General features: G+C 36.3%; 1 pseudogene; it reads right to left on the bottom strand.

Moving 5' to 3' along the window:
• LOC127658968 (STE20/SPS1-related proline-alanine-rich protein kinase-like) overlaps positions 1-19,777 on the bottom strand; it is an 88,893-nt pseudogene that overhangs the window by 31,663 nt on the left and 37,453 nt on the right.

Below are 19,777 nucleotides of genomic sequence, written 5' to 3'. Positions count from 1 at the left end.
GGCCATGCCCACTGATTTTACACTAATGACTTATTGCATAGAGCTGCGCATGCACTAGCACTCTGAAAATAGGGCCCCTAATTTAAAAAACGTTAAACATGTCATTTCCATCACCGTCATTTCCACCATTCAGAAAAAATACATAAATCACCAGTGAAGCATGTACATAATGCTGACCATTATGGACGTGAATATAGAATGTGCGGTCACAGGTGTGTTCTTATCTGCATTTTACAACAGCTTTGAATGTGGCTTATCCAATTAGAATTTACACCCTGTCTACACCGGACGTGAGCGGCTAGTCACATCAAAAGCAATAGAACCACATTATAATCAATTATGCTGTCTATACTGGAAGCGTTTGTTGTGGCGTCCGTCGGAAAAGGGAGTCACATTCAAACGGGTGTCACATTCCATTTTGTGCTGCTGCAACAACACAAATGAAACGGTTTAGAACATTCATGTCCACGCGTCCAGTGTAGACAGCCTTAAGCCGTTGCGGTGCGTCATCTGATGAACCCGGTGTAGACAGGGTGTTCAGAGTCAGAAATATTCATTTTATAATGAGTATTTGCTTGTGCATGTATTGGTTCTCACACACTGAAATGTATGCACACAGTATTTAAGAGAAATTAAGAGGATCTACATTCAGAGCAATATCTAGAACGTCAGCCTCTCCTGAGAATTTCTCTCTCTCGCTCCAAGCCTCTCTACACATCACTTATTATCTTATCAAACGCCAACATTTTTCTGTCTGCCAGCTGAATTCCAATTTATAAACTCAGATTTATAGACTCCTGCCTCCTTGCACTTCATGACAGAATCCCAAGATTTCAGACAGTTTCAATTTCAAAATACAAATCTATGAGTACTGTGTATTAGGAGACCCACTAAAAAACCTCTTTTGTTAAACAAGCAAACTATGTAATCACTGAACGGTGCTTGGACCAGTATAATGCATTTTAAAAGAGCCCAATTTTATATTTTATAAAAATATAAAAAAGACCCCGGAGGCGAGAACCGGCTTGACGATATAAATAATAGTTTAATGGTAAACTTAAAAGACAACATAAACACACACATGACGGACATGTCCACTAACGATCTCTCTCTCCCACACGGCCCTCTGCAGTCAGCCTCTAAACCTCACGGACGCATAATTAGCCTAATACGAGACCAGGTGTGTAGGATCACGACCCGGCCCCGCCCTCCGCCCTGTCACAGTAGTCTTTTTTTATATATACTTTAATTATATTTTTGTATACAAAACAAATTTCAAACATTTAAGCATATACCTTCAGATCAAAATATTTTTAAGATCATGAGAAACATTTCAGTGTTTCAAAATATTGACCGGTAGCATGTGTAAATATACAGTATATATATACACTGGCAGCCAAAAGTTTGGAATAATGTACAGATTTTGCTCTTATGGAAACAAATTGGTACTTTTCTCCACCAAAAGGCATTCAACTGATCACAAAGTATAGTCAGGACATTAATAATGTGAAAAATGACTATTACAATTTGAAAAAAAAAAATCAGAACTTCTTAAACTACTTCAAAGATTTCTAATAAATAAATCCTCCATGTGCAGCAATGACAGCTTTGCAGATCCTTGTTATTCTAGCGGTCAGTCTGTCCAGATACTCAGGTGACCTTTCACCCCTCACTTCCTGTAGCACTTGCTGTCTTATCAAACTTTTGGAAGCCAGTGTGTGTGTGTATATATATAAAACAATAGTATTTTGATTAATTAAGATTAACCAAGATTAATAAACATTTTTAAATACATTTTTTAACATTGTTTGTTCATTAAATAATCTTCAATTGTTAATAAAGAGTTTTAAACATTATATTACTATATACTGTATACAAACTATTTTAGATTCTACTTTACAGTAAAGTTCTAGTTTTTAACATTAGTAAATGCATTAGCTATTAATGCATTTACTAATGTTAATTACTGTAAAGTATAATCTAAAATAGTGTCATTAATAAAATAAAATTTTTAGATTCTCTTGGGTCAAGCTCAGATTGGCCTCAGACACATTTCTTTCTATGATGAGGGATCAAACCCAGCAGTTGGTTGGGCCTGATTATGTGTCAGTGAAATCAATGTTGTTTATAGGTCTCAAACATAGTAATGATTCGTTTAGCCTTTGAAGCAGGCCCAGAATGTATCTGCAGACATGTTTAGCATTTTATGAGGAAAAACAAAATTTGACAAATATGCAAAATTCTGTGAAATGAATGTAAACATGGAAAAATGTGTGAAACATGAGAGTATTACTGCTAAAATGTTCAAATTAGCCACAATATTTACAATTCTTTTGAGCATGCAAAAAAAGAGAAATGTGTTTAAATTAATTTAACTTTTATGCATGTTCGTGGTCTTATTGGGAATGATTAATCTGCAAATGTAATTTATGAATGACGAGGTACTTTCAAAGACTTACTTCAGTAACACATTACAATGAGGTTGTATTCGTTACCATAAGTTAACTACATTAGCTGGAGAAAAAAAAAAACTAAGAATAAAGCACTTATTAATTAAACTTTTAAAATTAAAAGCTGTTTATGTTAACATGCAAATGCTGTTTTAGTTAATGCACTATGAATGAACTAACAATAAACAATTGTATTTTCATAAATTAACATTAACAAGATTACATTTTAATTCAATTTAATTTAGTTTTATTTAACTGTATCCCTATGTAAAGAAATAATAGTCTATACTGAGATTTCTTTCTGAATCTTGTTTTCTCTATCTGTCGACTGATTTGGGAAAATACAGTACATACAAAGGAGATACGTCTCACGATTTGACTGCAAATGCAACATCCAAAAACACTGGAAAAGCCCACTGATAATATTAGGGCCATGTCATTCATGGACATGATTTTCTAGTTAATTTGCCAGAAACCGCACAGTGCAGGACAGTTCTACGTGCTGCTCGTGCTCCTAAATCCCTGATGTGTCCATGTGCGTCTCGCAGCAGCTGCTGCAGAAGATAAAAAAATAATAATAATTGATATTTGCTTGAGCAGCAGCTACGTTGGTCTGCAGACAGTCTGAAATCTTCAAATACCAACCAAAGAAAATTTAATTGAGCTCTTTAACCGCAAAAAATGTGGAGAATAATAATTTTGAGTCATACATTTTACAGAATTGTCCTTAAAAAGTGTAAGAGATGTAGGCTAAAAAATCCAAATAGGCCATATCCAAATAATTCATCTCATAGTTTAGCTTCATACACAAACTCGGTCATCGAATAATACATTTATTATATAGTCTATAATTAAATTATACAACACAAACCATTTCACTGCCAAAAATACCCTAATATTTTATTGTGCATGGCTGAATGTTGTGAATGGTGCACAAATGCTGTAAAATAATGAATTTTAAGCAGCTCCTCAATGCTTTGAAAATAGTCAATCAATAATAAATAGGTGCTGTTTATCTGTTTAGAGCTGCTGTCTGCTTTAGCAATAATGCACTTTTCCCCAACTATTTAAAAAGTTACACAGTTAATTCATCAAGCTATTATGGACCAAGCTGACAACACTGTGTGAACCACAAGAGACTACAGAAGCCTACATGTGTAGATACATTATGCATAATATTAATACTATTTTTATTTTGATATACTGTTTTTAGTAAACTGTGAGAGACATGATGTGGGTGACTCAATGAAGTTCTTGATTTTAAGTTTTCAACCATGATGAAACCACAATATGAGCACCGTCTTGGCTGCAAAAACGGCACACGCAATTTTACCAGTTGTCAGGTCCTGTGTCACGTGAAACTGCCTTGTTTCCATTATATTGCATACATACCCGTCTTTATGTTTTCGTCATGCCAGTCACCTCGGAAGTCGATGTTATACAGTATTCTCTGTTGTAACATTCAAGCATACTGCATGACTGATGAGTGTGCCTTTGCACGTGCGTAAATGTGTGCATGTGGCTTAAACAGTGAAACAACTCTAACTACGTCTACATGCTAATACAGCTGCATGCAGACAGAGATGTGTTAGTTAATTTCTGTTTCGTTATTATTTTTTTCATTAAACCTCCCATGCCGGAGACGCCAGTTCGAGTCCCGTACAGAGTGGTTAAAACAGGAGGCGTCACAGTGGTGCCATGACCCGGATGGGAGTGAGGTTTAGGGGGGTGAGTGTAATGGTGGCAAGCTGATATATAGCTGTGCAATGTGTATAAACCTCACTCTCCATACTTCAAGAGGTGCACTGCCGACTGACCCTAGAGGCTGTAGCCTTCAGCCTCCTTGTTAGAGCACCCGCCTCCCATGCCAGAGACGCCGGTTCGAGTCCCATACGGAGTGGGTAGTGCAGGATTGTCACATATGCTTAATCATTTTTTTTAAAACCAACTGATCTCAGATCAGGTGATTCTAGGCTGTCATTAAACTTTCAGTGCACAGAGTCATGTGACAAAACAACATGGTGCCAATCTCAGCCAAGTTTGTCTTTCAGAGAAATAGCAACAAAACAATATTTGGCTAGAAACCAGCTTAAGTTTTCACATTAAGACCTGTTTGAGTCAAAAGAGTAGAGTCTGCAGTTTCATCCGATATGCCATTTTAAATATTGCATCAATTTATTGTGAAACGGCACACTGTTAAACACAATGTCCACATATGTGGACAATAACACTAACTTTCCATAAAAATACTGCATTCACTGTGCATTATCACATTGAGAATCAATAGGTTGATCCAAAAGCTGGACAAATTTGCTTTCAGAGGCTGTAAACAGAGTGAGGTGCATTTCAAACTGTTCTGAGACCAGTGAAGACAGACAGCACACTGGAGGTTAAGTCATTCACCAGTTAGGGAGCAAGTGAGCATCTTATAGCTTTCTATGCAGCTAAGCGCCTTCACTCCTAAAATCTGGCCAAAAGTTCAGTTTCATGCTGCAGATGATGTTTGCACCACTCAACATGTTTGGCAGACATGGGACAATGATAATCAGTACATACATAGATTTGGATTTTTATAATACAAAATGTTATTTTAACATGGTTGGCAGTGATTGGATGATGCTGGCCATTACTTGTAATCAGAATGATGTATTCAGATTTATCGAAAATCAGATTTAATGTCTGTAACGTTTCTCTCTATAGATTTCTTATTTTCACACAGCAGTCAAACGGGGGTCTCAGGAGGTTATTCATTAAGGAGACGCAGCTATCTAAAAGTATAAATGCATTCAATATATAAAAATTTGCCAAAATATTTAAGACACGTCTTATTTAGCATATTCCAAAAATGCATTCATGTTTAATTTATAACATTTTCTCTTTAAAATCATGTTCATGACCTTATTGTGAATGATTCATCTGTGCAAACGTCATTGTCATCATGAATGTCAATAGACTACAAGGAACATATTTCATGAAAAAGAGGCAATTTCAAAGACTCATTTCGGTAACACTTTCCAATAAGTTTATATTCATTAATATTAGTAACTAAACTGAACATGAACTAACAATGAACAAAACAAAAAATATTTAAAGCACTAATAAATCATAGTTTAGCTTGGACCAATTATTTATTGCTTCCTCAAAAGCACTTACAATCATTTACATGTATTCAATAAGTAGACACTTTTATTTAAAAAGAGTAAATGCATTCAATCATTAATTATTAATTAAGTGCATCATTAAATTTCATTCTCAAATACCATTACAAATTTTTTACAACCACACAGCTACATTTGAAGGAAACTCCTTGAATACTAAGGTTTGTTACCCTACAACAATTATGTCTACTTACGTATGGTATGTTTCTGGCCTTTGACATCCTGCTGAACTAAGAACAATGTCTGCATTTTTATTTTGCATGAGGTTACACAGGAATTCAAGCAGCGGTTGCATATTTAAGGTCAGAGTTACAAGTCCTCTTCAAACACCAACCCAGAGCGATTGAGAAAATGCATTAACGCAATACACTTCACCACAAAGCGAGAGCCAGAGTGAAAGATGTCGTTTAAAAAGAGACTCACAATTCCATCCGCAGCACAGAGTAATTCAGACGCTCATGCACTTTTCACCCGAGATAAAGGAAGTTTGAAGGGGAAGGTAGAAAGAGAAGCTCACCTTAACCTCAGGACCATGTTCACCATTCCCTGAGCACTCAATGGTTTCTCCAACGGTTGAACCTGGACAGAAAAGAAACATACTAATTCCACAGTATTCTCAATGCTTCTGTAGGTCATTGAGGTGAAAAGATGTTCACACTGTATTTGCTGGTACCGGTGCAGGAATAGTTCACAGAAAAATTTAAAATATGTCAACATTTACATTATATATCTCATGGTGTTCTAAACCTGTATGACTTACTTTCTAACGTGGAACATGAAAGGCAAATATCCTGTCCGCTGCATATGTACATATTGTACATATATATATATATATATATATATATATATATATATATATACATCTGTATATATATATACACTGTATATGTTTTAACTCTAATAGTAAAAAGAAAATGTTATTTTATTTTTGCTTTAGTACAATTACAATATAAGAGTCATTTAATTAATTTTGCTAACAATATTTCTTTATAATATCGCTAATTATTTACTATTATTTGACACAATAGAAATGGGTCTTGATACATATAAAACTGCATTTATATTTAAGAAGGCATTCGGTGTCAAAAAAGTTAGAAAAACTTTGTCTGGGCAAATTTGGTTGTGCTTTTTAGAATGCGCAGATTGGAAGATTTTCAGTGAATAATGACTTAAATTTTGGTCTGTTTCTATCACAAAGCTTTCATATGGCCTCAAAAGATTCAGGATTTTAGCACACAAGTCATATGAACCACCTTCATGACACTTCTTTTGGAGCTTTTTCGCCATTAACCATTTGTATTCCACGGGAGAAAGAGTGCCATGAACTTGAAACCACATGAACATTAAAATTAAAACATACATTTTGGGTGAAGTATTCCTTTAAAATTTTGCCTAGGCAGCTCACTAGGCTTTGGAACCGTGCTCCCCTGAACAGGACCCCTGAGGCAACCTCTCTCCCTCATTGAGATATTAGGTCTAATAGGCTCCCTCAGGCCCAGTCGTGCCTCAGGGTCATGTCAAGCCCGCCCAGAGACCAGGCACCTCACAGCGGGGCCACAGAATCAAGACAAATCACCCCAGCACTGTCAGCAGCACCTGGCCCTCACCTGGGGATGCTGAATGGACAAGTCCTCTAGCGGGAGACTGTTGGCATTCACTTCACCCTGCTGAGGCAAAATAGAGTGCTTAAGAGTGAAGCGAGAAACAGAAAGACACCTCCCATCCCTCACTGTTTCTTTTCATGCTCTCCAAGGACATTTCTGCAGCAGCTCTGGAAATGGCTTCTCTACACCTCAAAGCCTGAACTAAAAATCATGACATTTTCTAATCCATTGAGGGAATAAATGAGTGGGACATCACAATAGAAAAATACTGCAATCCCTAGATTCTCTCAATTAAATTAACAAATGAGACATTCATTGATAATTAATTCTATTCAGAGTCTATTACCTCTCATTTAGTTTTCAAGGATTTTAACTAAAAGAACACCAAGAGTCGACATGAAATGGCATTCATTACCCATTTTAGATTTGTAATGTGACGTATTTCAGGAAACTTTATTAGATTTTTACATTTTCTGAGGAAAATAAAGAGTGATGGGGCCTCTGCAAAACTTGCCGGTGCTGTGGGTGGTTACGAGGACATTTCTATGCAGTTGCTAAAGTGTTCTAATTGTTTTTTAACATGTGACTACACATTCTGCGTGGTTGTTAAGGTGTTGCTAGGTGGTTGTTAGAGAGTTCTGGGTGGTTGCTAGGAGTCTGCTAAGCAGTCGTTAGTGTTTTGAATGGTTGCTAGGGCATTGCTAGGCCGTTGTTAGGGTGTTCTAATTGTTTTTAACTCGTGGCTATGTAGTTCCTAAGGTGTTCTGGGTGGTGTCTATGGTGGTGTTGCTAGGCGGTTGTTGGAGTGTTTTGGGTGGTTGCTAGGGTGTTGCTAGGTGGTTGTTATGGTGTTCTGGGTGGTTGCTAGGAGTCTGCTAAGCAGTCGTTAGTGTATTGAATGGTTGCTAGGGCATTGCTAGGCCATTGTTAGGGTGTTCTGGTTGTTTTTTATCATGTGGCTATGCAGTTCCTAAGGTGTTCTGAGTGATTTCTAGGGTGGTGTTACTAGGCAGTTTTTGGGGGGGTTTGGGTGGTTGCTAGGGCATTGCTAAACAGCTGTAAGGGTGTTCTAATTGTTTTTTAACTCGTGGCTATGCAGTTCCTAAGGTGTTCTGGGTGGTTTCTATGGTGGTGTTGCTAGGCGGTTGTTGGAGTGTTTTGGGTGGTTGATAGGGTGTTGCTAGGTGGTTGTTATGGTGTTCTGGGTGGTTGCTAGGAGTCTGCTAAGCAGTCGTTAGTGTTTTGATTGGTTGCTAGGGCATTGCTAGGCCGTTGTTAGGGTGTTCTGGTTGTTTTTTACCTTGTGGCTATGCAGTTCCTAAGCTGTTCTGGGTGATTTCTAGGGTGGTGTTACTAGGCAGTTTTTGGGGAGTTTTGGGTGGTTGCTAGGGCGTTGCTAAACAGCTGTAAGGGTGTTCTAATTGTTTTTTAACTCATGGCTATGCAGTTCCTAAGGTGTTTTGGGTGGTTGATAAGGTGTTGCTAGGTGGTTATGGTGTTCTGGGTGGTTGCTAGGAGTCTGCTAAGCAGTCGTTAGTGTTTTTAATGTTTGCTAGGGCATTGCTAGGCCGTTGTTAGGGTGTTCTGGTTGTTTTTATCTTGTGGCTATGCAGTTCCTAAGGTGTTCTGGGTGATTTCTAGGGTGGTGTTACTAGGCGGTTTTCGGGGTGTTTTGGGTGGTTGCTAGGGCGTTGCTAAATGTTGTAAGGGTGTTCTAATTGTTTTTTAACTCGTGGCCATGCAGTTCCTAAGGTGTTCTGGGTGGTTTCTATGGTGGTGTTGCTAGGAGGTTGTTGGAGTGTTTTGGGTGGTTGATAGGGTGTTGCTAGGTGGTTATGGTGTTCTGGGTGGTTGCTAGGAGTCTGCTAAGCAGTCGTTAGTGTTTTTAATGGTTGCTAGGGCATTGCTAGGCAGTTGTTAGGGTGTTCTGGTTGTTTTTTATCTTGTGGCTATGCAGTTCCTAAGGTGTTCTGGGTGATTTCTAGGGTGGTGTTACTAGGCGGTTTTCGGGGGGTTTTGGGTGGTTGCTAGGGCATTGCTAAACAGTTGTAAGGGTGTTCTAATTGTTTTTTAACTTGTGGCTATGCAGTTCCTAAGGTGTTCTGGGTGGTTTCTATGGTGGTGTTGCTAGGAGGTTGTTGGAGTGTTTTGGGTGGTTGCTAGGGTGTTGCTAAGTGGTTGTTAGGGTGTTCTGGGCATGGTCATTAACGTAAACTAAAATGAAAACAGACTAAAACTAAATGTAAAAAAAAACATTTTAGGAAACTGAAATGACAATTAAAAAAAATCATTTAAAAACTTGAAACTAAACTGAAATTCATTTTCAGGGCTCTGAAACTAACTAAAATAAAATAAAAATGATCTTGAATAATATGGACCAATCCTTTGTCAATGTCACAGCTTATGTCACACACACAGAAGTAGTGGCAAAAACCATGCGCAAATAGTAAATTTTGTCAGATTTCGTTGTTGAAAAATTATTTCAAGGGCTCTCGTAGACGGTTGTGGCTTCAAGCCATCAACAGAGATGACTGAATTTAGGAGTTTATTTCAACTCATTGTTTTTCAGCGATCATTATTAGCGAACATTATTACAGGTACGTATGTTATTAACTCATATCATTATAATAATTGCATAGCTAAGAATATTTCAGTTTTTATGATGGTTTTGTGTCATACATTTGTTTACATCCCATACATGGGATTGGTCTATTTAGTTTTCGATTTTGATACGATATGTTTTTAAACCTGCCATTACTGTAACATAAAGATGCCACTGGATGGTGATAAAAGACAGCCTACTGACCTCACTGCATTAGCAACAGAGCGGGAACAACCAAAGAACAACCCGGGAAGCCGCCACGACTGGCTAGGTGTGCCGAGGAATCTCTGCTCAGTATTTTAATTGCTACCAATGTTAAAAGTACCGGCAGTACCGAGTACTGACTCAATTCAGTACTCGCGCACTGTTTGAGTACAGCCGGCTGCTTTCAAACGCTAACATGCATTTGTCTCGCTGTGTGCGTGAAATGTGCTTCTAATCAAAATTCCCCTCTTGAAGAGACAGAATTTGCAGTCGATATGATTTTAATGTAAACACAGCTGTTAATGCACTGTATTATGTAAGTGTAAGCAGACAGGACAATAATCTTATACCTTAAAATATCTGATCTTTGCAATGTGTTAATGCAGCATAATAGACCAGCTGCTGTCTGTTATATTGTTAATATTAGTCAAACAGCAATATTGACAAAAAACTAACACAAATTGTCCTCGGTTGGATATCTTTAGTATCTTTAAGTCCAATAATTTTCCATCACAGGTCTGCTTATCAGTCAAACTCTGACTGCATGTAATTAATATTAACTTTAACATACATATCTAATCATATCTATTAGAATAACTATATCTAATAATCACACAGTAAAGATTGCCAACAATTTAAGCATTTTGCATTCGATTACTTTTTAAATGTTTATATTGTGATTTGTAATGTTTAAAGGTGCTTTAAGTGATTTTAGCATTCTGAACCTTTCACGTGACTGAGCTGTTGAATTAGCCACGCCCCCTCATTCCAAACCCCCGCCCTCCAAAGATACTTTTTAGACCAAAACTGAGCACAAGAGCAGCATTGTTTGTTCCTTTGGCTGTTAAATTTAACAGTGGCACAATAGCGCCCTCAACTAAAAAACAAAGCCTCATTGATCCGCTTCAAATACTACACTCTGAGAGCGAGCAAAATGATTGACAGGTTTACAAAGTCTACAGCTGTCACAGAGACCAGTGAGATATCTCAGGACACTTCATGAATATCTTTAAGAGAGTAGAAACATTTTTTGCATTCTTTTATATGGAAATATCAATAACAGCACTTTTAATTGCTGCTGTAAATGAAAAACACTCTTTACTCTGTTCTCTATTTTATTACTTTATTTATTATGTTATTACTGACTCGTATATAATTACTTTAAAAGCCTGAAGCAATGTTTACTTTTGAAGACTACACTGTTTTAATTTAATTTGTCAATATTTATTTTAATATTAAACATTGTTAGTTTTCAAAAGCATTTTTTAAATAATTTTTTATATATATAAAATAAATATATATATTATATTATTTCAAATTTACCCTTTATTGGCATGACTCTTCACTGTCTTGCCAAATCGAAGAGAATAGAAACAATATAACAATATCCCGTAATTTATTCAGTCTTTCTTTCTTGCTCTCTCTTCCACACACACACACACACACACACACATACAGTATCAACACACAACACACACACACACACACACACATATACAGTATCAACACACACACACACAGTCTTAACCTGTCAATCTGTGATATTTTTAACATTTCATTTGGAGCTGGTAAAGAGTTTTATTTAAAGTAAAATTTTCAGTTCAGTTCAGTTGCAGCAAGAGTTACTTTCTCATGCCCAGTGCATAGAGGACTTTGTGTTTAAACGTAAGAAAAAAGAAGCATCTTAAATCAGACATTTGTTTTACATTTAAATCAGTCATAAAAATTCAGTTGGGCTTATTTAAATTAAGATTTTTACCAAACTAAAACTAACAAAGAATCACAAACAAACAAACAAACTTAAACTAAATTGAAGTAAAAAATTAAAAATGAAACTGAAATAAAAACTAAATTAAAAATGTAAAACTATTATAACCTTGGTTCTGGGTGGTTGTTAGGGCATTGCTAAGCAGTTGTTAGGTTGTTCTGGGTGACTGCTAGAGTGTTCAGCTAGAGCTAAGGGGTTGTTAGGGTGTTTTGGGTGGTTGCTAGGGCACTGCTAGGTAGTTTCTAAGTTGTTCTTGGTGGTTGCTAGGGTATTGCTAAGTGGTTGCTAGGGTGTTTTGGGTGGTTGCAAAGACATTATTAGGCAGTTTCAAGGTTGTTTTGGATGGTTGCTAGGGCATTTCTAAGTGGTTGCTAGGGTGTTCTGGGTGGCTGCTAGTGCATTGATAAGTGGTTGTTAGGGTAATCTTGGTGGCTGCTAGGGCGTTGCTAAGCAGTTTATAGGGTTTTCTGGGTGGTTGATTTAAGTGTCCTTAAATTACTACAGAACATTAACTATTGAAATGAACTATTTTAGAAAGGCTGCATTACATACAGCAATAGCCTTAAACAATGCCTAAATAGCTGTTTGACTATTAGTAATGTATTAAATACAGCCGTGGCCAAACGTATTGGCAGTGACATAAATTTTGTGTTTCGCAAATATTTTCTACTTCAGTTGTTGTGGTGTTGATTCACATTGTTTCTAGATTATTGTGCAGAGTGATCAGATGCATTTTAAATCATTGCAAAAAAAACTTTATCACAAAAACCCATATTTCATTTTTTTTGGCCCTGGCACAAAATGACCAGCCAACATCATTTCAGTAATCTTATCAGCCTGGTAAAGTGTGAACGAGTACTAGTCAGGTGAAATCACTCTATCATTCTGATTGGATTATAAGAGCAGACTGATGCTATAAAAGTAGGGAAGATGTGCTTCCAATAATTGTGTTCTTGTAAGCAATGTTTACCTCTAAAGGAAGACATGCAGCCATCATCGCTTTGCATCAAAATGGCCTCACATGCAAGGAAATTGCTGCAAAGAATATTGCACCTGAAAGAACCATTTACCGGATCATCAAGAACTTCAAGGAGAGAGGTTCAACTGCAGTGATGAAGGTTTCAGGATGTCCCAGAGTGTCCAGCAAGCGCCAGGACCGTCTCCTCCTGAGTAGTCAGCTACAGAATCGTGTCACCACCAGTGCAGAACTTGCTCAATATTGGCAGCAGGTTGGCGTGAGTGCATCTGCACGCACAGTGAGGCAAAGATTTTTGGACAATGGCCTGGTGTCAAGAAGGGCAGCAAAGAAGCCACTTCTCTCCAAGAAAAACATCAAGGACAGACTGAAATTCTGCAGGAAGTACAAGGATTGGACAGTAGAAGACTGGTGCAAAGTTGTTTTCTCTGATGAAGCCCCCTTCTGACTGTTTGGGACATCTGGAAATCGATTGTCCTAAGAAGAAAAGGTGAACGCTACCATGAGTCCTGTGTCATGCTAACAGTGAATCCTGAGGTCATCCATGTGTGGGGTTGCTTTTCATCACAGGGAGTGGGCTCTCTCACAATTCTGCCAAAAAAAACTGACATGAATAAAGAATGGTATCAAAACATCCTGCAAGAGAAACTTCTCCCAATGATCCAGGAGCAATTTGGTGATGATCCGTGCATTTTCCAGCATGATGGAGCACCATGTAACAAGGCAAGAGTGATAATGAAGTGGCTTCTAGATCACTGCATTGAAATTTTGGATCCGTGGCCAGGCAACTCCCCGGATCCTAATCCCATAGAGAACCTGTGGTCAATCCTCAAAAGGCGAGTGGACAAGCAGAAGCCCACACATTGTGATCAACTCTGAGCACTAATAAGGCAAGAATGGATCATCAGTCAGGATTTGGCCCAGAAGCTGATATCCAGCGTGCCAGAGCGAGTTGCAGAGGTTATGAAGAACAAGGGTCAACACTGTAAATATTGACTCTTTGCATATATTGAATGTTTTTGCCAATAAAAGCCTTTAAAACTCGTGAAACGCTTATCATTGTTTTCCAGTATACCATAGAAACATGTGAAAAAATTATCTACAAATACTGAACCAGCAAACTTTGCAAAACACAAAATTGATGTCACTGCCAATACTTTTAGCCACGGCTGTAGTACGTGAGACCAAAGTCATTTCAGAGGCGGAGCAAGTAAATTGTGTACATTTTGATCAAAGATTCCGAAGAGTAACATTGTTTTCTTTGGAGAAGCACTTATGAATCATTGACATTATGGAATATGCATTCATAAAGTAAAAAAGGTCAAGTTTGATTAATATTGACATATTGATACATTTAAAACACACAAAATCAAATATGCATTACTCCATATATATATATATATAGCATGTATATATGAACACTGTATATTGAATTTATTTTTTATTACAAAATTTTAAAGGAAAAAAGTAACTTACATGCTGGTTTTCGGCTTTGACCCTGCGTGACTGCAAAAGCAATAACGAGACAGGATTCAATTATGTTTTCGCTCTCGCAAGAAGTACATCAGACAGATGTAGCTATTTGTGTGGGAGTGCAATCACCGCTTGCTCATTTGCATTCCATAATAAACAATACACAGAAGAACAGCGTCTGCAGCTTCATTAGCCGCGGCTGATTTGCGAGCGCGTTGCTTCAGGGGCTTTGATTGTACCTTCCTGCTCAGGACGTTTTAGTGTTTTATATTCCACATTACGAATGAAAAAGAGTCCCCTCGGCTTTAAACAAACTGTGTGTGTCACCTGAATTTCTCACCTCGCCCAGAAAAACACTTCCTGTATGGTAAAGGCACGGAGTTTACAATTAAATATTTAGCAAGCTTAGAGATCTTGAGGTGAATCAAGAAATGACTCTGCATCTGTGGAAGTGCATTAGTTCAAGTCTCATACAGGTCTTTCAATTAATGCAGCACATGTTCATGCCCCTATCATATATGTCTTACTATATTAGATAAAATATTAAATATTAAAACTTACTTGGTTAGTAAGTCATACTTTCATCATAACAACATTAAAATAAAGTGAACATGGCATGAATTTTAATTATTTTAACTTTGGTTTGAGCAGATGTTGACATTTTCTGCATTTTTTGTCAATGGGAGCAAAGTTATCAAATAAAAAAGAATTAATTAAAAAATATTACAGGTGTTTCTTTCTCTAATCAAAATGTTTCAAACAAAACATGTTTTCTAAACTGAATATTGTTGATTATTGTTTTAATTAGAATTTAATAAATACTTTTTGTAATGATTAATGTCCTCAATTTCACGTTTCCATCCTGTTATTCTATTTTAATATCTTTTCCTAAAATGACATCATTCTCCAGAAAGTGACAATGTTTTGGTAGGAAAACCGCAGCCAATGGATTTTATGCATTCTGTGATATTTTGTTGTATTTGTTGTTTTAATCACTAAGACGTTCCATCTTATTTAATAAAATTACAGAAAAACATGTGATATTATCATAGTCAAAAGTTGGTTAACATTATATATATAAAACACATTTTAATTGACATCCTCATTAAAATTAACTCATAATCCCTCACTGAGCAATGGCTAACTTTAACTATTTATTTCCATCCTGTTAATTTAATTGCCATTGTGTAAGTACTGAAGTTATAATAAATACAATTAAAGCGCCTGATCCTGACCAGAATATATTTTTGAAAGTCTAATATACCCTTTTATAGAAGCACAGCACAGGAATACAATATTAGTTTTTATAAAATTTGCAGAACTCAAGGTACTGCATAAAAGAAATGATCAATGTTGCATTACCATAAACACTCACAACAAGGACCCTATTTAATGAGTGCTAGCGCTAAGTGCAGCACTATGCCATAAGTCATAAGCACAAAGTCAATGGACATGGAGTTTTGGTATTTTCATCCAAACATGTGGTAAGTTTAAAGGAAAATTATAGAGAACATAAATATTATTAATAATTTTCATATACTGACACACAAATTATGACTAGTATTAATAGTGATTGTATCGGCACACACTTCACTTCTACTGGGCGAAAATAACAGTCATTTATTGAAACGAAACGAAAATGAATGAAAAAATTCAACCAAAAATATTTTAATAAACATTTTAATAAAAATCGAATCAAAATAACAAAGTGGACAGAAAAATCATACCAAATCCAAACATTTTACTCTCTCTAACTTCTTCCATCAGCCGCTTTTGCAGTGACTTAAAAATCACTATGACAACAGGTGGAAAAATACCAATAAGTACAATTGTAAATATAAACATAATAATAAAATATAATAAAGCATGACCGGTAGATAGTTTAACACAAATCTCACACGTTTTTGTTTCATAATATGGCAACAACAGTGATTGTCAGGGACATTATTTGACGTTCCTCTATATTTTCAAGAGTTTGGACATGAACTTTATTACCACCAGCTGGTTGAATCTCCAAACTGCAAATGAAGGAACTGAGTTTAAGACTTAGTGCAGAAAACAGACAGGTTTGAAACGTCTTAGCGCAATGACCAACAGTACTGTGCAAAAGTCTACGGTGCATTGATTTTTCACAAAAACATTTGTCTTAAAACTATTATTTTATATATTCTGCTCAGAAGGAAATATATAGATTTCAACATTTCAACATTGCTTTTGCAAATAGAATTGAATATAACAAGAGCAAGGAGTCCTGCAATAGATGGTATGGCCCCCACAGATCATTGAACATCATTGAGACAGCCCGGGATAACAAGGAAGAGACAGAAGCCATTGAGACAGCCGAAATATATACAGTAGAAGAACTGTGGCAAGTTCTCCAAGAAGCTTGGAACATCCTATCTGCCAACAACCAAGAAAAACTGTGTCCGGGTGTACCTGGGAGAATCAGGGCTGGTTTGAAGGCAAAGGTTGTCACTCCAAATATATATTTAGCTTTTTTTGTATACTGGACTTTGTATGACATTTATTGATATATGACAACTACTTATGGCATTATTTTGAAGGCATCCTCACTATGCAACATTTTGCCAAAAACTTTTGCACAGCACTGTTTTTTTTACAGTAAAATAGCAAATTGCACTTTATTAACACACAATATACCCACGGTTTGAACGCATACACCCACAATAGGGCAAACACCCCCACCCACACCCACATGCACTGGCACAAAAACTGCGCTTAGAATTAGTGCTCTCAGGAAAATTGGATAAGATATTTGGATAAGCTTCGCATGCTTACAAAAATAGACCTCAAAGAGTTTATTTTATTCAACTGAGAATTATCATTTGATATCCATCATCACTAAGATCAAAGGTCACACTTACTCTTCCATGATTGACAGCAGCCTTCCCTCCTCAATTTTTTCATCCATCTCATCATCACTCCATTCCCAGTCTCCATCCTCGGTCTTGTGCAGGTGACCACTCGATCCTGGAACCCTTCTGACCTGCAGATGTGAACGAGACACGAGTCAAACTCACAATAGAGCACAACAGTGATCGCCACTTTTTAGCAGCCTTGGTTCCGGAAGTCCTATTTCTTTTCTCTAAAGGCATTTAAAAATAAACTCTAAAGAGTTTTAAGCAATGGACCAAACCAACCAGCTCCAAGGTAAATCCCATTACAAACTTTGATTAGAAGCAAAAAGTGTTTGAAAATCTGAAAAAGGTACAATTCTGTGTACTTCAATTATTTTCAGATTGAATGAACTGTTTAAAAGCCATGACCTGTGGCTTCTGCAGAAACATATTTCATCATTTAAGAACCTCAAAGCTCATGGTAGGTCTGTCTTGAAAGGTTTATACAATTTTACCAAAAAATCAATTTCTCTATGGCGAAAAGGAATGGGATTTTTACTTCCGGAACCCCACTGTTGTGCTCTAAAGTGTCACACTTCGATAACAGCAGGGGTTGAGATTGGCTGATACAGTCTGCAGTGAACTGACCGGAGTTATTTTAAGGGTCAGTGAGCTATAATTTATCTCCCAGCTTAAAACGTAAAGAACCAAAGCCTGTGTCAATGACCAGCACAGAAAGATTCCACTATTCCTTCTCTCAAATAAGCTATTTCTGTCAAAGCATGCTTCTAAACTGGCCCACAAAAATCCCAACATCCAATGGGATTGTTTCAACATGAGCCCTAAATTCCACTGTAATTCTAATTCTAGTAAGTGAAACATCATTTGGACTCAGTTTTGTGTTTTTTCGTTTAGTTTTTTTAACAGACATTTTTTTATGCTTAAGTCTACACTAGCCCCTGCTCACATTTTTGTTCATCAATATTTTGATCTTTCATTTTACAAGTTATAGATAAAGATAAATGATGATTTTGTAGAGGGTGGTCAAAATGACAATTTTCGCGAATGATTTTGGTGCAAAACTACAGATAAAAAAAATAACCTTATTAAGGTGGCAGAATAGTTATTTTATTTTTACAGAGATAGGTTGTAGGGTGCCGATACCAATTACTAAGGTGGTGGAAAATGCTGATAACCGTTTAATCGGCCAATATTTATTTTAAATCAATTTATCGGATGTAGAAAAAAACCATTCTTAGCCTTTTCTTCTGATGACAGGCACAGACAGATGCTAAAAAGGACCAAAATAAATACAATCCCAGTGCACAGTTTATTGTGCAAACAAAAATCCTAATAATAACTAGAACAAAATCAGATTTGGAGCTTAATGCAAGACTATGAAGAAGCCCGAAATACACGTACTTATTTCAGGACTCTTATTTTGAAATTATGGAGACTTGGCTTCATTACAAGGCTATATAATTAAGTATTTACCAAATGTAGCTTTTTATAGGCTGTATATTTACCAGATTAAGGATTTTGTATGTTTATATACAGTATATATATACATTTTATATATATATATATATATATATATATATATATATATATATATATATATATATATATATATATATATATATTATAAGGGCTGTAGATTTAACACGTTAATACAGTGAGATTAATTTTATTAAAAATAATGCATTAAAAAAATGTACACAAATAATCACAATGCCCCCGGACCGTAATAAGGAAGATTCCTGAGAAATGCAAGCTTGTAGTACCACCTGTTTACTCCAGAGGGCAGTAAGTGAAACTTCAGCTGTATAGGCAACGAGCAGTTTATCCAGTGAACAAAAACACCATCCAGCAGACAGAACAACACAAACACTTAATGGAGTGCAAATTTGAACTAAGGGATCTCAAGATGTGTTTGTAAAGTGATCAATGGAAAGGAGGAGGCGAGAACTGGCTTGATAATATAAATTATAGTTTTAATGAGAAACTTAAAACAAAGACACAAACACATATGATGGACATGTCCGTAAACGATCTCTCTCTCCCGCACGGTCCCCTGCAGTCAGCATTTAACCCTCACGGAGGCATAATTAGCCTAATACGGGACCGGGTGCGTAAGATCACGACCCGGCCCCGCCCTCCGCCCTGCCACAGTGTTCTAAGTATTAAACTATATTTAACTTGACACAGTGACCTAAAAATTTATGTTTATGACGCAATGCACCCGAGACGCTACATAAGCATGTCTGATGCAGGTGTAGATTGACGGGTCCTTAAACAAGCCCTCATAATAAATCTCCAACTGATTGACAAATTCACTTGTGTAATAGATTGCTGTGAACTGTGTGTCAATGATTGACTTATGATCAATAATATGGTAGTAAACAATACATTGTATTCTAAAGCTGCTTTTTATATTGTCTTATCAATGATGAACTCTTCTGCCACAAGAATGTAATGCATTTTAATTATCTGAATATTTTTTATTTTATATATATATATATATATATATATATATATATATATATATATATATATATATATATATATATATATTTAAAGATAATTATGTATAATTATTTCATCATTAAATATTGAATTATTGTTATATGAGGAGATATTTTTATCATCACAAAAACGTGTCTTTTTCCCATTTTTGAAATCAC

The sequence above is a fragment of the Xyrauchen texanus genome, chromosome 18 (genome assembly GCF_025860055.1).
Source record: "Xyrauchen texanus isolate HMW12.3.18 chromosome 18, RBS_HiC_50CHRs, whole genome shotgun sequence".
Taxonomy (NCBI): Eukaryota; Metazoa; Chordata; class Actinopteri; order Cypriniformes; family Catostomidae; genus Xyrauchen; species Xyrauchen texanus.
Note: the sequence above shows the minus strand (reverse complement) of the source record. Positions and strands in the feature narration are given on the sequence as shown.